This window comes from Vicugna pacos, chromosome 1 (assembly GCF_048564905.1).
Source record: "Vicugna pacos chromosome 1, VicPac4, whole genome shotgun sequence".
Taxonomy (NCBI): domain Eukaryota; kingdom Metazoa; phylum Chordata; class Mammalia; order Artiodactyla; family Camelidae; genus Vicugna; species Vicugna pacos.
In genome coordinates this window covers 112,598,264-112,614,846 of record NC_132987.1, presented here as the reverse complement: position 1 = coordinate 112,614,846, position 16,583 = coordinate 112,598,264, and the positions used below count along the sequence as shown (strand labels likewise).

The window sequence follows — 16,583 nt, the reverse complement described above, 5'->3', positions numbered from 1 at the left end:
TTCTTTTTATTGCCAAATAATATCAACTTTGTCTGGACTTACATATTTTATTTATCCATTCATCAGTTGATGGACACTTGGGTTATTTCCACTCTTTTGCTATTGCAAATAGTGCTGGTGTGACTCATTCACATACAAGCTTTTGTGTGGACATATGTTATCATTTACCTAGAAATGAAACTGCAGGATCATACGGTTACTCTAGGTTTACTGTTTTTAAGAACTACCAGACTGTTTTCCAAAGCAGCTGCACCATTTTCTATTTGCATCAGTGACATATGAGGGTCCTTTACATCCTTGCTAATACTTGTTATTATGTATTTTTTTGATTATAGGCATTCTTGTGGGTGTGAAGTGGTGTCTTATTATGGTTTTAATTATTTTTGTCCCCTAATGGCTAATGCTGAGGGTGCATCTTTTCTTGTGTAACTGACTTGTAAATACAGATTTTTGTGTATATATTCTTTCTGAAGCAAGTCACACCTGTGCTGGTGTTGACATTTTCTCATCTCCTTTATTGTAATCAATTTGGAATTGTATCTAGAGTTGCAGCTAACTTGTCTAAAGTCTTACCTTGGGTGATTCTTTGGCCAAGGGCATGGCACAGCGTTTTGGAAGCAGAAATTATTCATTAATTCATTCACATCAATCTGTTGGCCAAATTGTGTGGCTGAAAATGTGCATGGGAGAAGGAAGGGCTTCAGGGACTAGAGGAACCAACTAAAGATTAGCCTAAAACATTTAAAAGTCTGGAGGGTTAAAAGTTCAGGTGTCCTGGACAGAGCATGAGATACATGTGGGCTGGATTGGAGGCTGGTTGAAACACACTAAAAGAATGTTAATTAACGAATCAGCACCAAATTGGGAGGGTGTCTGTAGTTTAAACCACAAATTGCTCAATACCTGAAGAATCACTGGCATGGTAACTTCCATGGGATGCTCATTTCTTATATGAGAATACAGTTTCTTTGTTATCTAGGACTTATGTTTGTAAGTATCAGAAATCAGCTCAAGAACACAGAAGTTTTGTTTTGTTTTGTTTTGTTTTGTTGAGTTTATATTTGGTTTTTAAGGAGGTTGGCAGGAATTTTTTATAAAAATACAGAATATCTCCTGGACCGTTGGTAGTTATGTGTCTGTCTAGAGATTGTGCACACTGTGGATGTCATCAGGATTCTGGATTCCCTGGCACACTTGGTTCCTCTTGTCTCTGCTAATCTGTCATTTTTTTCTCCTTTCCTGCAGCCTTTAATTATTTTTTTATTCCTCTTGTTCCTGAATTGACATGGCCAAAAATGTGTCTGCCAACAGTTTCTGAACTTGAATATGACATCTGAATAGAAGAGTGTTCAGTAGGGTGTTCGGTATGCACTCTGAATAATCTCAGCTGCCCCAGGTGGCAGGCAGAACCTGTGACATATTTAAAAAGCAGTATGTGATGTTCTGCAGAGAGTCTGGGGAAAGAAGAAAATAGATGAGACTTGTACACACACGGAACAGGGGAGGCAGGACTTGCAGCAGTGTGTGGTCATGAGAAATGAATGAATCCATTCGTGGGCTAAAGGATACGTTGTGTCCTGGTCCCCCTGGTCGTTCATCAGGTCAGCCCAGTGCCTGAGGACCACATCTACCTCCCTGTTCAGCATTGTAAAGAGAACTTTGAGAAAAGTAGTCAGAGGAGCAGAACCGAAACGATATTAGGAAACTTTGGTGGCAAAACCATAAAAAGGAGACAAGACCACCTCCTTCTGCCATTTGAAAGCTTAGCATACAGAAAAGATAGAGATTTGGTCTCGTTTCTCCAGCAGATGGGTGTTACAGACAGGCATCTTTTAAAATTCATCTAAGGAAAAAAATGTCTAACTCTTAGAAACAGAGTAAGGAGTGGCCTACAGTTTTATGTTTTCTAGCTGGGGCTATGTTAGTTACCACGCATCCAGGATATTATAGATGTAGATGGAGTTCTAGATTTCCTCTGTACTTTTAATGTCTTTTGATTGTGGCATTAGCCAGCATTGAGGCATTACAGTTGGGCCACATGGCAATGTAATATGTAGATGGTAGCTCTGGGAGATACAATACACACATATTTGGACCTATATTGTCTTCTATACCAACATCTCTCAGGGTTGCGAATGTGGAAAATGTTCTTTCTGCACTAGTTAAGACTAATTTTACATTTCAGTCAGTTCTCTTCATCACCCAGAAATCTTACAGTTGTCGTGCCCTGCTGCTGCATGTGTGTTGGGGGGAACAGTAACTAATTCTGATGGTAGCCTAAGCAAAATACCATTAGGGAAATCTCGTGCCAAACACGCATCTGCTCTAATGTTTGCCTTCATTAGTGTGCGTAATCAGGAGTTTGCTTTAAATACTGTACGACCTTTAGTGTGAAAAAGTGAAACAGAGAGAGAGCTGCAGGAGGCATCAGAGTTTTGGGGATAATCATTTTATGGTCATCACTGTTACTGTCCAAGACTTGGATGCACATACGAGGAATGGTGCATGAGCGTGCGTGCGTGTCTGCAGGCACGCGTGCGTGTGTGCATCCCTGCGGGCTGCGCGTCTGAACTGTACAGGGGAAGCACCATTAAGGAAACAGAGAAAAAGAGAACTAAGAAAACAAAGGGATGGATGTGGCATTACAATTTAGGAGACAGATAATTAAAATTCAACTATAAAACTGAAAGACACTTGGAGGATATAGATAGTAATATTGATACAAAAGGGATATAGATAGTAATATTGATACAATTGATCATTTCTTTCTATTCTTAGGAAAGAGATTTAGAAAATGAAGCAGAGTTTTTCTTTTTTCTTTTCTTCGTTTATTATATGGGTTATTTTGGTGCTAGAGGGTGTGTGAAACTTGAGATATTTAGTGTTTGGCTTTTTGGATATAAGGAGATAAATGCATGTTGTGAAAAACAAATCTTCACATATGTGATGAAAATATAGTTACTTATTTTTCCTTTTATATATATGAGTGATTATGGTGGGAACTTTGAAAAAACAGAAACATATGAGGAAGGGAAAATAATTGCCTGTTTACCCACCAGTAAAAATCATGCTCATACTGTGGTTTTTTTCCTATTCTTTTTTTTTATTATTTTAACATACATATATATAATATGTACATACACATGGTATGTATTTTTTCACACAGTCCCCTCAATTATCTGGATATAGATGGTGCTATGTTAGTGACTTTCAGTATGTTGCTTTTAGAGCTGTTGCTTCTGTGAATGTGGCTTTCAGGGGACAGGGGGTGGGCAATAACTAGGAGGGGATTGTAGGACCAAAGGAGAGGGTTTTATTTTAGAAAATAAGGGAGTACTTAACATATTTATGTAGCTGAATGTCTAAAGCCGATCATTTCCTTGAATTAGCCCGAGTTATTTCTGCCTGTTAGACTTTGCCTCAAACTTAACATCTCTCTGAATGAGCTGACTGTTCTCATCTCTGCCTCTCCTTTTCAAAAAAAAAAAAATCCTGACACCATCCTGCTTCTCTGTGTTCCCGTCTTAATTCTGTTCTGCTCCCCATTGCATCCCCAGGGTTTTGCGTAGTCCTTGTCACATATTAGATGCTCAAGAAATATTTATTATTATGAATGAAATAAAGGTTGACTTCTATCTTTATGTCTTCTTGGTTTGTGGCATCTCTAGCTACCTAGTTTCTCCTCCTCCCCCTCTCTTTACTTCTCTTCCTTTCATTCCTTCTCTTCATCTCTGTGGCTACTGTCCCAGCTTAGACTTTTGCTCTCTCTTGCCAGGCTGATTTCCATGGCTATTCTCCTAAAGCTGTCTGTGTTTCTCAACCTGGTTGGCCAAAGATACTCCCTTGAATTCCCAGAGCCTCCATGTTTCATATAGAGATTCAGTTCAAACCTTTTCAACTTACAGTGGTGGTGAGCAAAGGATGAGTTGTAACCTGTACATTGATCAGAATAATGTAATAGAACCATGAAGGATTTCTTCAAGTCCAGATGCTGAGAAAGCTAAGGAATCCCAGCCAGTGATTGCTGTGGTGTCTTTAGACCTTGGATGGCGAAACTGGATTATGTTTTCCTACATTTTTAATGGGGAAAAAGACCTGCTACCTTTAGGTACATTAGAATTTATGAGCAAGTGAACGCAGTGTGCCAGCGTGTGAGGGCTTTCTGGAGGATGAGGAGAGCTCCCTGTTGGACCACTGGGACGATTACTTGTCCACAGTCAGAGCTCATATATATATTGCCCCGGATTGTTTTGATTCTTCTTCTTTTGAGTTGTCTGCAGCTGAATTAATTAAATTTCAAGAATAGTCTATTGTTAGCTGAGTAAACTCACTTTGGGAAGAACCCAAGGTCACAGAGGGCGAGATCTGCAAATACAGCAGTCACTGCATGACTCTGGGAACGTCTTTGGACTCAACTTGGAGAAGCTGGTTCCCTGGAGTGAATGAGTCTGGGAGCTCTTACATGAGAGAACCCAGAGTCTGGGTCTTCAGAGGACCTGAGGAGTTTGAAGGACTTACCTTCTTTGTTTTGTTGCCTGATGAGACGGCAAGTAATGCTCCAAGTGAGGAATGTCGGTCAGGTGCTGGGGAATCCTTAACGATCATTCCACCTAGGCTGGTTAAACAGGAAAGCCAGAGTCCAAGTGGTTCAGCAGTTCAACGCTTTTCCCCCCACCTCCCCCACCTAGGGAAGCCTTGCACTTGTTCCATTGTCACACTGGAAAAGTATTGTGAAGGGACGAAAACATACAGGAACAAATTGTCATCCAGGAACCCTAGAGTGTGTCTCACATCACATTTTCATCCCTGGTCCTTTCCCTCTGATGACCCTTTGGAAAACGATTGGGTGAATGACTCACCCTCTGTTGGCTGGACCCTCAGCTGTAAGATGAGGGGGAAGGGGAGGCACTAAATGAGCTCTCAGTCCCCCTCTTGCCGTTGCTTTCTGGGGGACCATGGAGCCAGACAGCAGCCGATCCTGGGGCCTGAGTGATAAGGCCAGCCGGCAGAGCTGGCCAGGGGTCCCAGGCAAGTCAACTAATGACCTGCAGCATTTTCTTTTGCCGCAGCTTGACTACCCATATGTTTCCAATCACTGCTTCGTGTTAATAGAAACTAAATCTCTCCAAGCGCTTGTCTTGAAGTTATTGTCGGAGACTTTTGGTTACTGGTCAGAAAACAAATTTCTAGTGGTTTGGGCTGATAGCGGAACATGTTAATTCTGAAGACTCTGGCCCTCGTGTTGGCCTGTGTGACTGCTCTGTAGAGCCCTGTACGAGGGGGCCAGACTCAGATGACCCCGGACCAGGGAGGCTGTCTCGGTGGATGAGTGCCAGGGCGACCCAGGGTGACTAACGGCTGGCAGGCCACCCTCCGGGGCTTGTTGCTGTGGTCCAGTGTCGCCAGCTTTTTCTATTTTTAAAGAGAAGTTGGAACCCCTGATTTGCCTGTGATGTCTTTTCAGTTTTAAATGTTGGACCAAAAAGGAAAAAACATTTTTTTTAAAAAACAGTCCCACCGTCCAAACAAAATATGTCTGTAGGCCACACACACCCTCAGGCCACCCAGAGGCAATTTCTGAGCGTACAGAGCACAGTATTTCTTGTACACACACACACACACACACACACACACACACACACACACACACACCTACCTATCCTGGATTATTTTGATGCAAATCCCAGACACTATATTATCTCATCTGAAAATATATCAGTATGTGTTGCAAAAATATAACATGGAAAACCATACTGCCTAACTCCTTAATAATATCCAGTATCTAGTCAGGTTTTAAATTTACGCTTCCGTCTCATGATTTTTTAATAGCATATCTTTTTCAGTCATGATCCATATCACCCATATGTTGCCACTGATGGATACACGTCTTAAGTGTCATTTAATCAGTAAATTCCTCACTGCTCTCTCTCTCTTTCTCTCTCTTGTCTTTTCTGCCTTTTACTTTATTTGTTGAAGTGACTTAAGTCTTTGACCCGTCAAGTTTTCCATGTTCTGGATTTTGCTGATTGAATCCCTATGGATTGGTTCAAAATTTACATACTAATTTAGTATCTTTAGTTTTATAGTATAAAGGAGTCTAGATACCTGTATTTTTGGCAGTTGTGCCTGTTTTTTTTAGCAGTTTTTCTCCTGCTGCTGCATAGGTTAGACAAATTCCTGCTTTACAGGGTCTTTCTCCTGGAAACATGATACTATTAAATGTCCTTTTTTTAAAAAATTGAAGTTTAGTCAGTTTATAATGTATCAATTTCTGGTGTCCAGCATATATTTCAATCATACATGTACATACATGTGTTGGTTAATGTCTTTTTGCTTTTACAAATAGGAATATGGTGGGATGATCAGATCTAAGATCATGTCAGCCTATATAGCTGGCTTTGGGATCTGTTGATGGATTTATTTGAAGGCTGTATGCTTTCCTGAAATGCTCGGTGCTGCCTCGTGATGCAAAAACTTGGTTGCTATTTTTAGCTTTTCAAACTCCAGACAGCAAATAGGAGCCTCCAGAATCATTTTGGAGTAGAGTATTTTGGATTTGAAATCAAGGCACACACTGTGGCACTCTCATTAAAAATGGTATGTATGTAGTTCAGCTCAAGTGAAATAATTTGTTGAGCTACAAATAGTAATAAATTGCAAAAGTGAGTCACCTGGATTTTTAGGAAAGGTTATTTGGAAACCTGAAGATCAGTTGTTTTGAAATAATTAAGCTATTTTAAGAATGAAGCCTAAGATACAAAGTGGAGAGTTATTAATATTAGTCTTAAATGTTTTCCCTTAAAATCTTTCATGAAGTTAAAATAATTGGTGAATTTCTTTTGTCAACTTACTGTCAGGTTGGTTCAGAGTCCTTTAATGTAATACATAGAACTCAGTTTGAATTCAGAGAAAGGGTTTCAATATTAATTCTTTAAATATGAATCTTTATATGAAGTGTCTGTTATGACTAAGATGAGCCTCTTGTGGAAATTTATTGGTGGTCTGTTTCCTGGTTTTAGCACATTGATTTGTTGAAACTTAGCATCTGATTTTGTTCTTTAGGTCTTTGTGGTCCACAAAGCTGTTCAGAGAATTCAAACAGCCAATGAAGTTATATTGATAATATGATGCCAAGTAAGATGTTATTTAAAGTAAAATATTATAATGGCCCATGAGGACAAGAAAATACCAACACACAAGGGCAAATGTGTACATAATGTGAACAGTGAGCTGACTTACGGCTGCAGGGTGATAAATGATGGAATTACTAAACTGTGAAGAAACAGAACGTTGTCATCTCGTTTGAGAAAGAAGAGAGTGTCTCTTGGTTGTCTGTTTTCTAGCCCCAGGAAGGATGCACGAGGTGCATTGGATTTTCTGGCGACCCTTAACTGCACTGTGTCTTTAGCAAGAAGAAACCATTCTTGCCAAATTCATTGGACGGGTAAGCTTGGGTTGAATACCAAGGTATTCAGGTTTAGTTGCTATGGAGATTTTTTTCACAAAGAAAAAGAATACAAAACCATTTAAAATGAGTAGCTAGCGAATTTTTAAAAAATGTATTATGTTATTTTGATCTGTCTGCCTGGTACATCTAGTTCCATTCTGTTGACTGGGAAACTAAGTCTTAGTGCAACTTGATTTCAAATCAGCCATTACGGACAAACTTGGAAATAGAAAAGTGATGTCCACACTCTTTTAAGCTCTGTGCTCTGTTTGCTGTTCACAATACTTATAACCCCAAATGCTGTTGTGACTCTTTGTAAGGGGAGGGGTGGGTGGAGGTGAGGGTCATTGCTGAACTAGCCTGAGCTACACCGTTGATGTCCTCTTTCCTTCCATCCTCCCTTTGCTCCCTCCTTCTCTTCTTTCTTTCCTTCATTTCTTGCTTGCCTGTCTACCTGCCTCCCTGCTTTGGATTACAGTTCTGTCTCCAGAGCCATACTTTAGGATCTGTTCAAATCTGAAGAGTGGTGAGTCATTTCCGTACAGATTCTCCTGTGGTTCTTTGTATTCCTCTTTTGTACGCAGACTTGATCCCTGGCACACTTCTATTCAAGATTTCCACTTATTTAAAAGAGTACCCAAGCATCATCTTTTTAATAGTCTGTCTTCCAGGGAAACATACAGCTACTGGAGAGGAAGGCTGTCTCAAGGGTCCAACTTCAAGATGCTCATCGTGAAGCTGACATTGAGCTTTCTCTTGATGGGTGGCCTGGATTGATGGATGGAAGAAGAAGGGAGGTGCTATTGTGGGTTCATTGCATGTTGATCCCCGAACTCAGGAGTCCAGGGCGACGTGATTTTCGTCCTCTGTAAAGAGAGGAGTGTATTTCCTTTCATTCAGGACCTGCCTAAGTTAAGTGACGTCTACAGGGCCATTGGGAAGAATAAGATAACTAGTTTTCTGCCCTTTTTAGTGTGACAAACAAAGAGTTGCTTTTGATAATGGACAAAATCCAGCTTCAGGAAACTGCAATTTACTTTCTGTGTCCTTTGTCGAGCATCCCAAGGGAACACTATTCATGGCTGTGGTATCTCATAGCAGGAGGCCTGGTAACTGGGGCAGCTCTCCCTGGATTGCTCCTTGGGTTGCACTTTCACAGCGGGATCCTGTGATGCTGGGCAGCGCGGTTTGATTCAGGGAATATGTATCAAGCACCTGTTAATGTTCTAGGGACTCTGAGAAGTGCTAGAGATAAAAGAATATGTGAGACACAGACGCTGCCCATCAGGTACTCACAGCCCAGTGTGTGACTCAGACACGTAATCACACACGTGGAGAACAGTGTGAGATGCAGGCAGAAGGAGACTTAGACACAGAGCCCAGAGTAGAGAAATGCCCATCATGTTGGGTTTTCTTGGAGGGATCCTCTCTCCTCATGAGTGTTTGGAGACTGGATCCCAAATCCTCAAACTACAGTCTAAGGGCCAAATTCTGCTTGCTTCTTGTTTTTTAAGCCCCTTACATTTTATGGTTGGGGAAGAAAGTCAAAAGAAGACTAATAAATCATAATGTGAAAGTTATATGAAATTCACATTTCAGTGTCTAAGGTGAAAGCTTTATTGGAACAGAGCTGTGTTGTTTGTTTCCGTGTTGTCTGTGGTTGCTTTTACACTACAGTTTCTGAATTCTCACCATGGAGAATGTATTGCCCACTGTGTTAGTCGGCCTGGCTGCTGTAACATGGTACCGTGGGCGGGGTGATTTAAACAATATAAATTTTATTTTCTCACAATTCTGGAGGTTAGAAGTCTGAGGTCAGGATGTTGGCAGGCTTGATTCCTTCTGGGGCCTCTCTGCTCGACTTGTAAGTGGCCATTTCCTCCCTGCGTCCTCACGTGGTCTTCCCTCTGTAACTGTTTCTGTCTTAATCTTCTCTTCTTATGAGGACACCAGTCATAGTGGATTAGGGTCCACCCAGATGAGCTTATTTTAATCTAACTACTTCCTTAAAGATGCTATCTGCAACTACAATCATATTCTGAAGGACTAGGGGTTAGGACTTCAACGTATAAATTTTGGCGGACCCAGTTCAGCTCATAATACCTATATTTCTCGTCTGCTCTTCATAGAAAAAATTTGCACACTCTGGGCCATGCCATTGCTTGACAATTTGGTGGGCTCCTTCCTTTCCCCTCCATCAGCATACAGTTCTCTTCTCAATCTGTCCATCCATCCTTCCATCCCTTCATCTGTGGTTCTTGGTCACCATGGCATCAGCTGCCCCAGGACTTGATTATGGAGAATACAGAGCTCTCACCAACAATTCCTGTAGGTTGAGCTCTGCATTCCTCTTCATCCATGGCTGATGTTCCAGTATTTTCTCAGTTCCATTATTCCACTCTCAAACAGCTTCCTCCGCCCCCCAGCACTCAACTCCAGCAGCTGGTTACAAGGCCCACAGAGAGGGTATTCAGGAGAAACCTTAATTTTTTTTTGTGTGTGTGGCCCATTGAAATGTAAAACAATGCAGGGCTGGGACCTCTGTGCAGTGAAGCTCACCACGGAATTACTTAAGAAAGCTATTGGCTGGCACAGCAAGGAACGCATTTTACCTTTCTATAAAATGCTGAAATTATGTACTTTATTATCGAGATGATGGAGAGATGTATGAAGTCAGTGCAAAGGACTCCCACAGCCGTAAATTTTCTTCCCTGTTGTCATGGAGCTGTTTTGCTCTGTGCTTTTCCTTGTGGTATTTCTTTCTTAAAATTGAACATTACTGATCTCATTTTACGCAAAATGCTCAGGAAATGTACAGGAAGAGGGCTTTTTTTTTTCTTTCTTTCTGTGGTTCCACTGCATGTTGTGTGGTTTCAGAGGCACTTCCTTTGGTTGCCCCAAACGTAGCGTTTCCTCAAAACCAGAGAGCTTTCTTTTGGAAGCATTCTAAGATAATAATCTGGATCTGGCAAAAACGTCTCCAGCCACTGCTGCGTTTTCAGTTCTTGATGTGGGGTTGATCGCCATTCTCACAGAAGAGAGAAAAATCTCAGATATTCACTATGTGGTCATTCAACATTTGGAAAAGAAAAAAACCCCAGAGATTAAATAAAGAAATCAGTAACAAATTTGTCAGGGAGAAGACACATATATAGGGTCCAGTTTTAAAAGAAAGAAAAAGAGAAAGCTTAAGGGCTCACACAATATGTTCCCAGGAGCATGTGGTGTGGCGGTGTACTGCGGCTCACAGGGCCATATCTTTGCTTCTTTCTCTAGTAAAACAGCAGTATTAACAATAAAACCATTAAAAAAAAATGTGAAATTGCAACCCCATTAGTTAGAACTTTGTGCTGCAAGGTTTAGAAACCCTAGATGATTTAAGGCCAAAGTGGGAAAGTATTGGCCCCTGTAAGGATCAGGATAAGGCCGACTTAGGGGACAGTTTGACCCGGGGAAATTAGCATGTTGGGCCTCTCTTTCATCACTGTTTTTCCTTGAGTCCGATTAGCTTTTCTCAGTCTAGCTTGAACCAGAGATGTGGCTGCCAGCAGCTCTAGGCTGACTTCCTCAGTTTTAAAAATTATTCTCAAGGAAGTTCTCCGATTGGCACACATAGATCATTAACCCACCTCTGGACCAATCACTGTGTCCAGGGGCTTGGGGTTTAATGATGATCCTAGCCTGGGTCATGTGCTTATCTTTGTCTGGGGATGGTGGAAGAAGAAGGTATGGAGGTGCTGTGCAGAGAAAAATAGTAACAAATAAAAGAGGATAGTCATGGTCCCCACCACCACTATTAAGCAAAAAGAGACATCAGAGAACTTGATACTCCTATTCCATAGGCTGGAGACTAATCAGAAAATAAAGCAATTAATGCCCCTGAAATATAGATAAGAAAGATAGAGTGCTCATTGCCCCGAGAGATATTTATAGGTTTTTCTTTAAAAATAAAAATGTACCATATTCATGGGTCATGACTCATCATGAGCACAAAGGCTAACACTCTTGGGTGGGTGGCTTGACTCTTTGGTCTCGATGTGGGATGAACACTGCACCTTTCCCACTTCCTTTCTGGTGACCCTGGGTTGTAAGCATCAGATCCATAGCTCATCCTGTCCAGTGAGTCCAGAGAAGGGTATGTGTATCATTTCTTTTGATCTGTCTATGTATCTACCTGTCATCTATCAATCATCTAATCAGTCATCTTTCTGACAATCTTCCTTGAAGAAGAATCACCTGAACCTACAACCATGTGACCTACTGTTAGTTTAATGGTTGGAGGAGAATGCCTTCATGCAGTAAGTATCCCTTTAGAACAAGTATGTTATCTTAAATGTCGTTAACTGTTTTATTGAACTTCACAGAGATTGTATGAAGCACTGCTGCTCATACAGGATTTTATATCTATAGCCTACAGTTAGAAAGCTTGTGTATTTGGGGAGAAGGTTAATATTTGGTGGGAAATATTTTTCTCCAAGGGAGGTAGTTTTCATGTGGATTTTATTAAGTCTTTTTAAATGGTGAAACATGCCACACATCCAGAATAGCACATAGAACTTGAATGGACAGCCTCCTGGCTGGTGTGGTCATCACCAGCTCAAGAAATGGAACATTGCCAGCCCCCCAGAAGGCCTCCGCTTCCATCCTCAATCACAGCCTCCTCCTGCCTCGTAAGGGTAACAACTGTGCTTGACTTTCGTGGAATCATGTTTTTGTTTTTCTTCACAGTTTTATTACTCAAGTACGTATCGCTGAGCACTTTAGTTTAGATTTGCTTACTTTTAAACCTTATATGAGTGGAATCAGTCTTCATTTACTATTTTAGGTCTGGTTTCATTTGCTCACTTTAAAAAATGAGATTCATTTCTCTTGTGTCTACGTAGATCTGGTTTGTCCATTGTCATTATTACACAATTTTGTTGTATGAATAGGCTAGCTGATGTAGTCATTCTACCACTGATGAAGTTTGAGTTAGATCTAGCATTTGGCTATTATGAATAGTGCTGCAGACAGCCTTGGGGGACATCTTCCCCAGTGCACATGTGCATGCATTTCTTGGGGTTTATCTGTAGGACTGGAGAGTCTTCATCCTTGATGGATAAGGAATTGAGCCAGTTCCACTCTCCCTGAGAGGACAGAGGTGTTCCTATTGTTTCATGTCCTCAGGGACACCTGGCATTATCACTCATTTGAATTCTAACTATTCTGGTAATAAGCGTATTTCCTGGTTTTAATTTACATTTTCCTGATAGCTGATAAAGCTAAGCTCCTACTCACAGGTTTCTTGGCCATTTGGAATATCCTGTTTTGTGGCCTGCCTGTTCAAGTCACTTATCATTTTTCTACTTGATAGTCAGGTCTTTTTCTTATTGATTTATTGTATGTGTGTGTGTGTGTATATGTGTGTGTGTTAACATATTCTGGATAACATCCTTATGTTGGTTATATGAATTGCAAATATTGTCTCCTAGTGTGGCTTCTCTTTTATTCTCTTATTTATGAAAGAAAAAGAAAGAATGGAAGGAAGGAAGGAAGGAAGGAAGGAAGGAAAGAAAGAAAGGGAGAAAGGGAGAAAGGGAGAAAGGGAGAAAGAAAGAGAGAGAGAAGAAAGAAGTTTTTAATCCTGAATGTAATCAGGATTATTAGTTACATGCCTTTTGTGTCTGTCCTATTTAAATAAAATCTCTTTGTGACCCAAAATTACCCATAGTTACCTGAGATACAGCATCTTATATAAACTGGTATTTTTATCCTTCCCAGATAACACCAGGGCATGAGAGTATTTTAATTCCTTTTACCCCATCTGGTTTATAGGATATTGTTATGGTATAATTATGTTAAACCTCCTAAGACATTATTATTTTATCTGTCTCAAATGGCCTTTGTTTTTACTCAGTATGGAATTCGAGGCTGGCAGTTCTTTTCCTTGCCCACTTAGAAGATCCCCGTTCACCCTCTGCTGGCTTCAGTTGTCCCGTGGATGCTCTGAAAGCATCAGGCAGCCTCTCGCTGCCTGTCCGACTTTTCTCTCCATCTTTGGCTTTTGCAGTTCTACTGTGACATGTCAAGGTGTCAGTATCTTTTGATTTCTTCTGCTTGGGGTTCATAGGACTTCTTGAAACTGTGGGTCTGTGGACCTTGATTTTATGCATTTTGGGAAATTTCCAGTCTGCATCTCTTTTGCCAATTCACTTTTTTTCCTTCATATTGGACCTTTTTACTGTATTTTCTGTGTCTCTTACCTTGTCTTTCTCTATTTTTCATATTTTTGTCCCTCCATTCTGCAAACTAGTGTTGTGAAAAAGAAATACTATTTGCTCACTCAAAATGGTCTCTTTGGTCCTACTGTGTGCTAAGCACTGTCCTAGGTGGTTGAGATAATTCAGTGAACAAAAGAGACAAAGTCCCTGTCTTTGGGAATTACCATTAAATAGTAAACAATTGTTTATTAATTGTAGTGAATTAATTATTATTAATATTTCTTCATTTTAATTCATTAAATTGAATGATATAGTATGTTAAGGAAAAGTAGAGCTGCTTTGGGAAGAGGGGCAGTTTGGTGGGGAAAAGTGGGCCTAACTAGGCTACAGTGATCAGAAGGTACCATTTGAATGAAGACTTAAAGAATGTCAAGGGATTTGTTAATTGCATATCTGGAATGTTCCAGAAAGTGGGAGCATGTTTGGAAGGTTCAGGGAGCATCAAGGAGGCTAAAGTGGTACAAGTGAGGGGAGCTGGAGCAGGAGACGAGGTCAGAGAGGGAACGATGAGGCCCAAGCAAGAGGTGACAGGCTTTGTAGGGCCCTCCCAGGAGTGTGGCTTTTACCCTGGGTTGAACAGGGAAGGGATGTGGTCCCATTTTCACATTGAAAGATTCCCTCTGGCTCCTAGGATGAGAATGGACTGTAGGTCGGCACGTGTAGAAACAGGGAGACTAGTTGAGAGGCCGTGCTATGGTCCGGTAGGGAGTGGATGTGGCTCAGACTTTAGTGGCAGCGGTGGAGGTGCGGAGAATTGATTTAGATTTAGAGGAGAAAAAAGAGTGCATCTTCATGCCTACAAAAATGCCGCAGCAGAGCGAGAGAGTTTGAGAATGTAGAGGAGAGAGAGGGAAATTGCTGGAACATCGTCCTTGAGTGGAGGGTGGGGTTGCGTGGGGTCTAGTCACAGGTGGAGGAATTGGTTTTAGGTAGGATGTGATAGTTATCTAAGGTCACAAGCAGGAGGTTGGAGCGGAGCATCTGGGTGCAGACAGACACGTGTTGGTGACTATATGTAGCCTTCAAAGTGATGGGTCCCATGTGACCACTTCAATTTTCTCAGAGAAGTATGACGAAAAATCACCAGCTGAGAGAAAAGGTGGGGAGAAATTATTGGGCATCTGGGAAGAGAAGAGTAGATGTGAACTTCATTGAGTGGACTGGGAATTTTGGTGTGAAATCACTGATTTCATTTAAGGGGACTTGACAGTAGTGGTCATGGGATTAAAATAAGACCAATAGGTTGTTTGGGTTTTTAAAAAACTTTTCCTCAGAGTCAACTGTTTGGGTCTAGGCAGTTTGTTGGATTTAAGCAGGTTGGTATCTTTGCCAGACAGATGTGACCAAGTAATAGAGGGACAAGGAAGTTCAGGAAGGGAAATTAATGATAAACCAAGGAGGACTGCGAGGCAGCAGAGCTGTGAGGATCAGTGAAAGGTGGAGGGATGTTTGGGTTAGGGTCTGAGAGGGGATGGTCTGTCTAGACGGGAGGCCGTGAACTGAGGGTGGGGTGCATGGTGTTGGCTGTATGGAGGGTTTATTGGTATCTTTCCCCCTTTTGGTTAACAACTCTATGTATTTCAGATACTTAGCATGCAATGTCTTGAAAATTCTTAGTAGGTGTTATAAGTTGAAAAGCCCAAGTATTTGTGTATTATTGGAATAAACGTATATATGCCCCCGTCTCCCCGACCCTGGTCCCTATTTCTCTTCTTGCTATTTGGGATTCTAAAAGGAAGTGGCAGAGGACTTTACTCTGCGTTTAGGAGAGATGTCATGCCTGGGTGGTTTTGGTCATGCTTCTGGTCTTGGTTATCATCACAAGGGTGTAGTCCATTTAAGTCAACAGGTATTTTTTGAGGGTTCACCATGTGCTAAATACTCTTCCAGGTACTCAAAATAGAGTCGGGAGCAAAGTAGATAAAAGTCCTTACCCTGGTGGAGCTGAGATTTGGTTGAGGGTGGAGGGTGGGAGGGAGAAACAATAAATAAGACAAATAGTCATATAAGAAAATGTTTAGTGTGTGTATAAAGCAGGGGGCAACCTAAAGCAGGGAAGTGGGGAAGGAAGTGTGCCAGGGGAGAGAGGTGATGGTGGAGGGCTGGGGGAGTGGCTCAGAGGACCTAACTAGCAGGTACCTTGAACAAAGAGCTCAAATCAAAGGTCCATGTATGCCCAGAACAAAGGCAAGTCCCCACGGGAGCAAACAGCACAAGCTGGCACCATGTCCTTGTAAAAACAAAAATCCATGCTAATGCCAAAGCCAAGAGTATTGTTTTTGGTTATTGAAGTCGAATGAGTCAATAGACTCCCTGGATGTGGCAGTAGCGTCTATGAGACCGGGGACATGGGCAGTTCGTTCGCAGCTCTATTTGATTTTTTGGGAGAGGAGGCTGTCTGGTGGGTGTTCCTTCAGGAGGCTGCTGACCTCAGACCCAGCCAACCTGACTAATTTTTGCCAATGGAAAGTTATGTGTGTAAAGGATTACAGCTGTTCTTTAACGGGCTGAGCTCATCTGTGGCTAGAAAGAAGAACAGAGGCTTTGGGAGGAGTGAGGAGTGTGAGTCATGATCTCCAGCCTCAGCAAGGTGTGTGAATGCACTGAAGCTGAGATGGCTTATCTTGGTCACAACCAGCCCTCTGCGAGGATTCTCGGCTTGGAAGGTTAGCATTGCTGTGATCCAACGCTGAGAAATTCCTTTTCTTGGAAGCCAGGCAGCTGGGAGCAGAAGACTGAGCTTGGGTGTTCCAGGTGATCTGGGGAAACGTTCGTCAACCTGCTTGCGTGATCCTACCCCACACCGACCGGTAAGCGTGTGTAATTCTTGGTGCCTCCACCAAGAGCAGTGTGTCATCCTGTGAGTCACCTGCTGT

The 16,583-nt window shown here is 41.7% G+C and overlaps 1 protein-coding gene across 11 annotated transcripts in view; it reads left to right on the top strand.

Moving 5' to 3' along the window:
* Nucleotides 1-16,583, top strand: part of TIAM1 (TIAM Rac1 associated GEF 1) — a 354,254-nt gene that overhangs the window by 139,844 nt on the left and 197,827 nt on the right. The window contains exon 1 of one of the 11 annotated variants that reach the window (XM_072968366.1): nt 16,264-16,517. The exons of 9 other annotated variants lie outside the window; for them this stretch is intronic. The gene's annotated coding sequence lies outside the window, so the exon portion shown is untranslated. Of the gene's footprint in view, nt 1-16,263; nt 16,518-16,583 lie in introns of those variants that run through there. One more of the 11 variants, XM_072968389.1, reaches the window with a different exon arrangement.